The sequence below is a fragment of the Pteropus vampyrus genome, unplaced genomic scaffold (genome assembly GCF_000151845.1).
Source record: "Pteropus vampyrus isolate Shadow unplaced genomic scaffold, Pvam_2.0 Scaffold7, whole genome shotgun sequence".
Classification (NCBI taxonomy): Eukaryota; Metazoa; Chordata; class Mammalia; order Chiroptera; family Pteropodidae; genus Pteropus; species Pteropus vampyrus.
In genome coordinates, this window is record NW_011888788.1 from 11,522,584 (window position 1) to 11,533,819 (window position 11,236).

At 36.9% G+C, this 11,236-nt stretch overlaps 1 protein-coding gene and 1 pseudogene across 1 annotated transcript in view; one reads left to right on the plus strand and one right to left on the minus strand.

Annotated features, from left to right (window-relative positions):
• The window catches only part of MACROD2 (MACRO domain containing 2), a 1,889,795-nt gene that overhangs the window by 1,579,441 nt on the left and 299,118 nt on the right, over positions 1 to 11,236 (plus strand). The window lies entirely within an intron of this gene.
• On the minus strand, positions 8,611 to 9,485 carry LOC105299253 (annotated as a pseudogene).

Below are 11,236 nucleotides of genomic sequence, written 5' to 3' on the forward strand. Positions count from 1 at the left end.
CAGGGGCCAGCTGTGTCCCGAGAAAAGCTTAGACCCAATGACAGTCAATGGTAAGACATAGGCTAAATTAGATAGTGCAAAATGCCATTTCTGAAGACAATTTCCCAGAGATTCGTTCAAATGGTAAAGGAGATGTTTTATAATTAGAGGAAAATAGCACAGCCAACTTGAAGTGAGCATCCTAGAATGGCTACCACAATCACATGTGAAAATTGTTTAGTGCAAGTGCCACCTTCTTATAAATCACAGGGTATGTTCATTTAAAATGGACATTCAATCTGAGTTTTGACTCATATTTGGCTTAGTGAAAGACTAACCCAGCAAGTTCAACAGTTCAATTAAGTATTTTTAAGGACTTTTCAAATTGAAAAATTGTCGATAGGAAATTTCCCTCTGAGCTCTAGGTAGTATCTATGGACTGTAAATTTTCCTTTCCATGTTGCAAGTGGGAAAAATATGCTCTACCAGGACACACCAGTATGCTGTTGAAAAAACTTCTTTAAATGAAGATGTGGCCATTATTTTGTATCCCGACATAAGATGAAAAATTGAACACAATTTATGCATAAATGTCAGACCATTCATAGCAGCATTATTTTGGCACAAAAAGACGAATATTATCCACTTTGGGTGAAAGGGGAGGAAATTGCTCAAATCACATGGGACACTAGTTCATAAGCTGTATGAAATCTTTAACAAAATGAACTCCAGAATTTATGCAATTCCCTCAAGAAAAATAAATATTTAAAAAAATAAATCATAATGAGTAATACTATTATTATTATTCTCACTGGTGGTAGTATAAGAGACATTAATAAAACAGTCTCTGTGATATGTGAGTTCTAATATATAACTATAAAAATATATAAATATTCTACATAGAGTGAAATACCACATTTACGAAATGGATTCCATGTGATTAGTAGCCACCTTGAACCTTGAGAAAAAGAATCTCTAATTAAGTGTACTCCATGAACATTTGGATTTTCTGGTACTTAAAGGAGGGGATAGGTTGAGGAGGAGTAGTATTAGATGACATTATTGCAACAAATAAAGTTCTTTTAAACAGGCTTAATATATCTGTCTACATGGTCACCACTCTATATAAAGCAATATATGGGCCAGCTGAAAATAGAATAAGTGGTTGTAAGAGGCTTTCAACCAAAAGTTATAATCATTAGTTAAAATGCTTGAAATATTAATTGCAAACATATATGCATATATATGTATATATGCAAACATGTATAACTGGTTGCTAAGGGCTACATGCAAATGATAATGTTTTACCCTGAAAATAAAATGTAAAGCATACAAGTCCCTCTGAACTCAGTTTCACAATGGGTCTTAGACAGCTAGCATGGGAGAAAGGATGTTTATGTGGTATCGCATTTGTGCCACCTAAAGACACTAATTAATCATTGAGGATAACACTCAAATTTTTATATAATGCTTTAGAATTTTTTTTATAATTGGATGTTGTAATAATTTAGTTCAATTTAACATATTTACCAAGTCTACTTTCTATACTAGGCACTGAAAATATGATGGTGGATAAGATATGATCTTTTTCATCCATGAACTCAAATTGCACTGGAAGAATGTAGTGGAGGCAATCTGCCAGCCCTAAGAACCCTATGCTTTGAACATGCCAGATTATTTACTTTCCTAGAACATCTCAAAGCATGTTCACTTATCCTTGATTTTGCTCATGTGTTTATACACTTAGACTTTTAAGACCTAAAACCTCTATCTCTGTATTTACTTTCTCTATGCAGAATGTCAAAAGCCAATTTAGAAATTCAAGGAAGTATTTCTGTCCTACTATCACTGACATGACCATTCCCTAAGGCCATGGTCCCTACTACAAATTTAGTTTTAACAAAAAAAAGGAATTTTTGAGAAGGAAAATAATTTGGATTAATAGCAAAATATTTCCCTGCTGCATGGCAATATGAACTGCTAGCTACCATTGGCATAAGAAATCTAAGAAGTATAACAAGTGCAAAAACAGGATAGAAGTCTTCACAGAAACATCAATATTCGAGATAGATTTTGAAGGAGCAATCTGATATTGGCAGACAGGGACAATAGGGAAGGAACACATGAGCAATATCAAGGATCGGTGAACATGCCTCAAGATGTGAAGGTCTTGAATGACCCTCTATTCCTCCAAATATAAGTTGAAAAAGTCGTCTAAAGTATGGGAGAAAATGATACACATAATTTTGATACACATAATTTTGATGCACAAATTTTCTAAAAGTGAATTTTACCCACATTTACTCAAATAAATTGTCTTTTCTTTCTCAGTGGGTTCTATGTCATATGACTGTGGAGAAGAGCATGGATTTCAATTTAAAAAGATATAAAATAAACATTTTATTATTAAAATAGGAAAAATATAAGGAGAAATCTTAGTGGTTAATAATGTTTTTTTGCTAAACAAGTAATACCAATCATTGACATTTATCACACGTTATGGTGTTATGGGTAGCAAATATTTATTGTGCATTTAACACATGCTAGTTAGTCATTGTTCTGGATGCTAGGGGGCCATTGTTCAACAGGACAGATTAGGCTCTGCCTTTGAACCTTAGCTTCTAGAGCACAGAGTCACATAATAAACTTAGACAAAGGAAAATAAATTGGATTACAGATTTTGATGAGCTCTGTAAAATATATGTAATAAGTAGATATATATATATAATAAAAATAACAATAGTGTTGTGATACAGAACAATAAGAGAACTTTCTTAGACAGAGTAATCTCTCGGAGAAGGTGAGATTTAAGATGCAGACTAAAGATGAATAAGGAGTTGGCCCTTTGAAGAATCAGGGGAAAGCATTCCAAGCAGAGGGAACATCTAGTAATATTTCCCTGTTTGGAATAGCTCTGGTTATTCAAGAAACTAAATGGAAGCTGGTGTGGCTAGATGAGTAAGCCCGGGGAGAGGAGTGGTCTGGATCACGCTGGACAGACAGGCAGCAAGCAGACTCTGCAGGGTCTTAGGTGGAAGTGTGGCTGACAGAAAGGACATGCTGCTTCCCATGAGCTCATTCTCCAAAAGTGGAACTTTTTAATGATTGGTGACTACAATGAAAAGGTGCTAAAGGAAGCCCTGTGAGATTTACAGTATCAACAACAGAGGTCAGACCATGGGTCCAGCACAGGACAGAGTCCTCTTTGGTAAGCAGTTCTGTACTGTCCAAGGGTGGAGGATTTCCCACACTCCCTCCATTTACCATTACTTCCTGCAGCATCACCACCATAACAAAGCTGTGAGAAATAAATAGCTAGAGCTTGGCCTGCAGGCCATAGTAAGGAATGTCTCTGATTCTGAGCACAATGGAAAACCACAGAACAATTTAAGCACAGGAATTCCTGGGCAGATATACATTTTTAAAAGATCTTTGTGTCTGCTGTGTGAATAGTTTAAGGGATGGGAAGAAAGTATATAAGCAGGACATTTAGTTAGGTGGCTATTGCAATAGCACAGGTGAGGAAAATGGTTGGTGGCACTAGAATATTAACAATAGGTATATAACAGTAGATATATTTACGATATATTTTCTAAGTAGCATAGACAGTTTTTGTCATTAATTCGACATAAAGAAGGGCAGAAGGAAGGAAGGAGTCTAGGATGATTCCTAGGAGTTTGACTATAGGAACAGAATATACTGTGGTCGTGGAATTTACTGATATAGATGAGGAAGAAACAGAATGAAGTTCCATTTTGTCCATGCCAGGTATGGGATATCTCTAAGATGGTTAGGCAGAGCCAAGTTGGCATACAGATATAGGGGGCAGGCACTGTCATAAGGGTCTCAATGCCTAGGGACGGACTGGAACGGAAGACTCCATTGGAAGATGTCAGCATATGGGTGGTATTTAAAGCCATGGGCTGCGGCACTCGAGAATCTTTTCAGCAACAATCATTCATGATTTTTTTTAACCCATTATATAGGGCTCTTTCTCCTGTATAATGCCTCCATACATTGGCAGAAGGTCTTGTGCACTATAAATGAAACGAGTGTGGTCTTTACCTTCTAGGAACTCACAATCTAAAACAGGCCCTGATGACATGACCAAGCAAGATGCCATTTCTCCTCTTGTCCCTGAGGCTTTGCGACTCATCCTAAGATTAGTCTTTAGGGACTTTTATATTCATTATCTTGTTTCTCTTATTTTCCTTGCAAGAATCCTTGAAGTGGGAAGATCGTGTACAATCTATTGTTTGAGCGACTCTTTCAGCAGACATTCTTATTTCTATTTTTAGCAGATGAGAACGTTGTTCTCAAAAGGCTAACTAAGCAATGTCTCAGCCAAAGTCACAAAACCAGTGAGTGAGATTGGCAGCAGGAAGATGTTTCTAACTCCAAGGATTTGTAGGGTCTAGTTTGGATGGAACCTTTCTGGATGTATCAACTTTTCCAAAGAATCAATGGCAAAGCTCTGGAGTCTTTCAGAATTGGGTCAAATCTCTGCTCTCCACTTGCTAACTGGATCACCTTGAAAATAATTTAACCTTCATAGCCTTGATTTCTTATTCTGTAGAATGAGGATGTTAATATCTACATTTTAGGTTATTTGTAAATCCATACATCCATTTATTTATCCAACCTTCCACTAACCAATTTATTCATCCATCCCTCAAACATCTAACTGCTATGTGCCAGGCACCATTTTTAGGCGTTGGGAATACATTTATGCAGAAAATAAAACTGGCGCCCTCTGGAACCTGCATTCTTTGGGGGAAGCAGTCAGTGTCCAATCAACAAATCAATATAGACTAGAATGTGAGACAAGAGGTGTGGAGAAAGTATAACCATATTGAGGGTCATGAGAAGTCAGGGAAGGCTTCTCTGAGCAGGGACCTGGACAAGAATCAAATGAGATAATGAGCAAAATAATGTCTTTAACATGGTGCTTGATACCATTGCAATCCTGGAAAAAGGAGAGTCGAAAAGCAGACATGGGTGGTGCCCAGGATCTCATGTTCATTACCCAGCCTAGAGAAAGCTTCAGCTTTTAGAGTTATTTTCATCCCACTGGCTAAGTTATGAAAGAGTCTCTGGATGTTTTAGCTGATGTCATGGACATGTGATGAATCCAACTGTTGTTTCTCTGAATCTATGCTTCCCAAGCACCTTCTAATCATGATTTTACTTCTCATGAAAACCTGCCCACCTGGAGAGAATATTCTGATCATATAGATCTGATTAAGTACTCAGCTTCAGTTTGTAGCTATTTCTCATTATACATTGATACAGAGGCACACTCATTATGATTTGGTTCCCCATGTGACTTGGCCACATGGAGTGAATATACTGATCACATGGACTTTGATTTTCTAGTTCCTGTGACAACTCATGCTCATTATAAGTTAAGCAACTGGCATTCTGTTTGAATACATTCACCTTCTGAATGTAGGTTATGTTAGTGTGTGGCACACAATAGGCACTGAATGAACTTTCACCGATTAATGGATTGAGATTTCTCCCAGACCCATGGCAAGATCAGACTTTCAAGGGTAAATTCACCAGGGGATGATGAATGCTACTGTGCAGGGCCTCCCAGGATATGGCCTGCTTATTTCCCAGACTTCTACCCACTGTCACTGTGTGGACTGAGCACAAGAACTGGTTTTTATACAACAACAGTGGCTTTGAACTCCTGCTTCAAACCTATTCCAGGGTTTAGAGGGGCTATTAGAAAGTCAAGTGGAGTGACAAGAGGGAGATAACTCTGCTCCTCAACTCCAGGTAAGTCCAGCTGCCACGCAAATTCAAGAGCAGGAGTCCCAAATATGGTTATATTCCCGGGAGCGATGTTTTCCCTCAACTTCAGAGTCCTGGGAGGGCAGAGGTGAGGAGGCCAAGAGCAGGGATGGGGTGATAGTACCCACTTGGCTCCTATTTTTGTGAGGCAGTTCAGGGCCTTTAATCATAATGATAATAGCAATACAATTAACTTATGATTCAACAGTCACTGCATTTCATACTTGATACATATTGATTCCCTTAATTTTACCTACCCTGAAGTCCATTGTGTATGTCAGCTGGAAACCTCTCTTCCCTTTGATTCAAACCCACATTTTTTAGAAATTTTTTTAATGAAGGCTTCTGGCAAAATTTTTTGGCTAAACAAACATCATACATGAACCTATTGGTTTCTCTGTGATTTCCAGCCTAGTAATCTCTTATCTTCCTGAGCTTCACACCAAGAGATATCATCTTGTATCCCATTAGGTGTGTAGCACTGTCTTGCTTTTGCCACTGGCTGATTCATTTCTCCTGTGGCCCAGTTTATGTCCTGAGGAAAGCACTCGATGGTTGGCAGCTGATGGAGATTTACATTCCTCAACTTTCCTGCCTCACTCCCATCCCACACTCACTGCTGGCTATTCAGTCCATGAGGCTGAGCTGAACCTGGAAACTTCAGTTACACCCAGTCATTAATAAGTTGAGGAAATCAAATAAATATAATTGAGGCTCCATTGTTAAAAATGAGATACGATCATTCTTTCCTACCAGGTCTTATTGCCATTCTTTTTTTCTTGAATGTTTGGCATCTCTGGCAAGTCCAAATATGTGAGGCATATTTATTATATAAAATGAGATTTGTGGAGGGTGAGGAGGCAAATTGACCATAGTAGGCCTCAAATTCTTTTTCTCTGGAAAAATAAAAAAAAAAGAGGCAGCTATATTAGAGTAGTAGTTTTCAATGTCTTTGAGGTGGTGGAGTGCCTGCAAACCATGGTATGCTTACCATGAAATATTAGCAGCCAAAGCTAGACTTAAAATAGCCAAACACATCATTTTGTGACATACCAAATACTATTTTATGTATGATTCTAATAGAGGCAAAAGTTATCCATATGGATATATAATTCATCTATCGAATAAGTGTTATTGAGTACACAAATGTTTCTCAAACTAGCCTTCCTTAGATTCACCTAGAGGAGCTATTAAAACACAGCTTGCTGGGCCCCATTCAGCATTTTAACAAATTCTCAGGTGATACTGAAGTTGATGCTGCTGGTCTGAAACCACACTCTGCCAACCGCTGGCCTACTCTATTTTAGGCCAGGTACTGGCAAACACAATCCATGGGCCAAATCCAGTGCAGCCTTCTTTTCATAAATTAAGTTTTTTTTAGAATTCAACCACAACCACTTATTTATGCATTGTCTGTAGCTGCCTTTGTGCTATGAAGGCAGAGTTGAATAGCTGGGCCAGGGACTACAAGGCCTGCAAAGCCTAAATACTGGTTATCACTGAATAAAAACAATGGGCTAAATACTGAGCATTTACTACCTGGCCCTTTACAGAAAAATGTTGTATTCTAGGTTATCAGGATAATCTTTCACAGGGGTATAATATCGTTCTCTCCTCATGGAGCTTACCTTCTAACATGGCACTAAATATTTAGTGGCATTTAAATAAAAAGTATAGGAGAAAGTCTTAATTGAGGAATTATACCTTCAATTATTTTTAACCTAGTTATTATCTCTTTCTTTCCTTTAAGGATCACTTATCCATTCTTATTTTCATAACTAGCTCATGCCCCAGTCTCTTCAAGTCTTTATGATAAAGTACCCTTCAAACTGGTCTTTTCCTCTCACTACTTTCACACCTCAGTATATTCTAGATAGTATTTCCAGAGTAAATATCCTAAATGTAGCTATTAAATAATTGTCTCCAGAATAAACTTTGTTGTTCTAATTTTTTTAACATTGTGACAACAAACCACGGCCACTGCTTATCTGCCACCTGGGACTTCCCAAAGTCACAGGCTTGCATTGACCTGCTCAGGAGAGGAAATGGTAGTGAATATTACCAGCAGGAGTGGCAAGGCCAAGTACTCAGCATGTTATCACAGACTCTGCCACTCCCTGACCCCAAGCAAGAGCTGCTTCACTCATTTAATTTTCCTCTCAGCCCTTAGAAGCATCTGAGATGGCAACGCCAGTTCTATAAACTCTCCATTAAAGTCACACCAGTTTACTTTCCATCTTCTAAATTACTTATTAATTCTGTTTTATTATAAGTTGTTTATTATTTATACAGGTCTTTATTAGTTATTTATTACTAATATTATCTATTTATTACTAATAACAAATTATATCAAAACTGTCTTAAAACAATGGATCGTTTAGTTTTTGTTTTGCACACAGATCATGACTTTATTTAAAAATTAGCAAACAACACTGTAGAAACATTGATATGTAAATTTCTAAAAAAAATGCTACATCTTAAATTTATTTGGCAAATAACTCTTTAGCTATGAGTTTAGTCTTCCACATAGAAACCAGACGCTAAACTGTAAAAAAAAAAAAAGTTTCCTATTGTTTGAAAAAAAAAACAATTGAAGTAGAAGATTATAAGAATGCATAGATCTATACTAAAAGAATTGGCTGTACAGAAGTACTCCCTCTCACAATATTCCTCTTTACTTCATATACGAGTTATTGGTTATGCTGTAGGATTTAACTCTTATAGCTCTAAAAGGCAACTGTTTAGGAAAGAGGTAGAAAAAGGAATGTATGTAAGGCAATATTCTTTTAGGTACAATAAGTAAAATAATGTTTTAGGAAGACAAGATAAAAATTACTCAAGGCTAGCTTGATTCTCACTGAATAAAAACGATGGACTAAATACTGAGCTCCTCTCTGTGAATCTAATAATCATTGCTTGATCACCATGTTGGTCATCTCTGGGGTAGTCATTTTGGTACTGGCCATGATATTCATCTGGGTATTCCGCCCGATAACCGTTATCACTAATTTCAGACCCATTTGTTCCTGTTCCTTGGCTTTCGTTGTGAATGACAGGTTCTGTTAGAGCAGCACAGTATTTGGGATCACATTTTTGATGCCCAAGCCCATATACACTCATCCCTTTCTTGGAAGTGACCTTGTTGGGACCCATCTGTAGAGAAATGTCGAGTAGTCCATTGATTGTAAGGTTAGCTTCTAATCATAGATGTCTCTCTTTGCATGTGGAACTAAGATTCCTGCCTGGCTAGCTCCTTTTTTGGTTCCAGCTCCTTTGTCAGTTTGCATTTTGGGATCTAAAGATACCTCCTAATCCTAAAGGCTATCTGTCATACCTGCCTGGCTGGTGCATTTGTTGGTTCCCATCTGCAAACCGATTACAATCTGGCCAGCTTTTAATTTTCCTTCATCAAAACGTCTTGTTTGTTTTTCTGCATACTTAACTCTAATGTCAATGGTCGTATGTAAGCCTTTTGTTTTAACCAAACCTGCTAGAGCCACCAGTGTGGTTTGAACATGTGTCATGTTTCCATTCTCAAAAAGATCATTTGCTTCAAGTATGTCATGTGGCTTCATATCATAGCCAATATTCTCCAACTGAGACCAGTTTAATGAGGACTCGGCCTTCTCTGAGCCCAGCTGTAGCTTGTTGAGAAATTTGATGACTGTGGGCCTCAGTTCCTTACCACATGGATCTTTCTTTCTCATGCCATGGAGGCTAGCTTCTCACAGAGCAAGTGCATCAAGAAAGCAAGGCATAAACCATGGTGTTTTTTTAAGATGTAGCCTCAGAAGTCACACTCTAGCATTTGTGCATCATTCTGTTGATTGCATGGGTCAGATCTAATCAAAGTAAGAAAGAGTAATGCAGGAGTATGAGTGTCAGGGGGTGAGACTCATTGGAGGCCATTTTAAAACCTGGATACCATATAGTTTCAACTCTCTTCTACTCTAGGCAGGGAATTAGCCTTTACCATTTTCTCCCAATCTTTAATGTTCTGGTTTTTGTTTGTTTGTCTCTTTGTTTTCATTTTCTTAATAAGTCATCTCTAAATACTCATCTTGGTCCCATCTTCCCTGCGACATCTTCTCTGAATCCTTTTGCCTAAAGAAATTGCATCTTCCTTTGTTCTCCTGTGGCTTCATTATTCTTATTAACATTTTAGCAGTTACATATAGGAAATGATTCATATTTACAAATGAAATATTCCAAAGAGCTCAGCTCTTTCCAAGTAAGGAAATCCTTTACTATTACTACAAAAACCTGGGTGAGGCATTGGGGAAAAAACCTTTAATTAGAGGTTGAACAGTATTACATGTTTTATGAGTAATATTGATATGATGTATTTGATATACTTAAGAGACCAGTGTCTACCAGAGCAGTAGTACTCAAACTTAAATAGCCATGAATGATATAGGGATCCAGTTAAATGTAGACTGAGGATTCAGTAGGTATAAGGCAAGGTATAAGAGTCTGCCTTTCTAACAAGCTCCCAGGTGATGCTGATGCTGCTGGTCCATGGAACACAATGAGTAGCAAGGTACTAGAATAAGGGCATAAAATAGAATGTAATTTTAACATAGCTTGAAAAAGAGAAGTAGTGAAGACGATCATTGTTGTGTTCAGTTACTACTGTAACTACAATTGTCAAGGCATAAATATTCAAAATCATAAATCACCCAAATATTTCTTTATTGTTCTATTATGCTGTCCATTATCTTTATACATACATATATGTCTTACCTCCTCCAGCCTTGATTATAAGTTCTTTTTGATTGAGTACATTCATGTCATCCACAGAATTGAAGCATAGTTCCTTTTCCTAAGTAGATACTCAATAAATGTCTACTGCTTGATTGCTCTGCTGCTGATTTTCAGCCAGCCCTTTATTAATACTCATCAGTACTCTGCAAGATTTTTTCTTCCTAAAATATTTCAGTTTTCAGTATAGGCATCTCAAAATGCCTTTCCACTATAAATATGAATTTATTTGTTTTGTTTACAATTCCTTATAATACATAATACAATTCCTCATAATAAAATGTTAATTAGTAAGTCTAAATAGCCACTAAATTAAATTAATGTGATTAAATTAATATGAGCAAATTTGTAAAAATTGGCATGATCAAATTAATGGAAAAAATTCTGATGCAAGGTTATACCCCAAACCAATTAAATCAGAATCTTCAAGAGTGGACCCAGGTAAAGCTTCTTCAAGCTTTCTGGGTAATTCCAACATGAAGCAAATTTGAGGACCACTAGTTTGATTCATATCCTACTAGGCTATAAAATAGAATGATTATATTTTTATTTCTGTGCCCCAGAGTTTATTTTTTATCATATGTAAAATATCATTGAAGACCAATTTAGACCAATTTTTACTTCTTTTTTCTTTGCTTATGGGATGTAATTGAATCAATTTATGAATAGTATTGATAAACTATAATAATCTTTGTAA